The sequence below is a fragment of the Primulina tabacum genome, chromosome 2 (genome assembly GCF_025594145.1).
Source record: "Primulina tabacum isolate GXHZ01 chromosome 2, ASM2559414v2, whole genome shotgun sequence".
Taxonomy (NCBI): domain Eukaryota; kingdom Viridiplantae; phylum Streptophyta; class Magnoliopsida; order Lamiales; family Gesneriaceae; genus Primulina; species Primulina tabacum.
The window spans coordinates 33,200,925-33,201,591 of NC_134551.1; the positions used below are offsets into that span (position 1 = coordinate 33,200,925).

General features: G+C 28.6%; 1 non-coding gene across 1 annotated transcript; it reads right to left on the reverse strand.

Annotated features, from left to right (window-relative positions):
• Positions 1-325: 325 nt before the first annotated feature.
• On the reverse strand, positions 326-434 carry LOC142538166 (small nucleolar RNA R71). The gene has a single exon (XR_012818704.1). It is a non-coding gene; the product is annotated as a small nucleolar RNA R71 (small nucleolar RNA).
• Positions 435-667: the final 233 nt, after the last annotated feature.

Sequence of the window (667 nt, forward strand, 5' to 3'; positions counted from 1 at the left end):
TATTAGAACTAGTGCCCCATCTTGTTTAGTTTTTCCTCCTAATGCATCTAATTTCAAATTTAAACCTCAAATTATTCAAGTTTTACCAAATTTTCATGGCTTAGATTCTGAAAATCCATATTTACATCTAAGAGAATTTGAGGAAGTTTGTAACACTTATAATGATCAAAATTGTAGCATAGATATAGTTCGATTAAAGCTTTTCCCTTTTCTTTAAAAGACAAAGCTAAAACATGGCTACAAAATTTAAGATCAAGTTCAATAAGATCATGGGAAGAAATGCTACAACAATTTCTCAAAAAGTTTTTCCCTTCGCATAGAACAAACTCTTTTAAAAGACAAATTACAACTTTTTCTCAAAAACAAGGAGAAACATTTTATCAATGTTGGGATAGATATAAAGAAATACTTAATATATGCCCACATCATAGTTTTGAAACATGGAGAATACTTTCTCACTTTTACGAAGGTTTTATACCTAAAGATAGACAAATGAAAAAATTCATGTGTAATGGAACTTTTAAAGATAAAAACCCAAATGAAGCTATGAAGTATTTGGATTCATTAGCAGAAAATGCTCAAAATTGGGATAATATAGGCACAATAGAACCACCAACAACTAAAATCAATAATTCAACAAATGGGGGTGATATCTATAATATTAAAG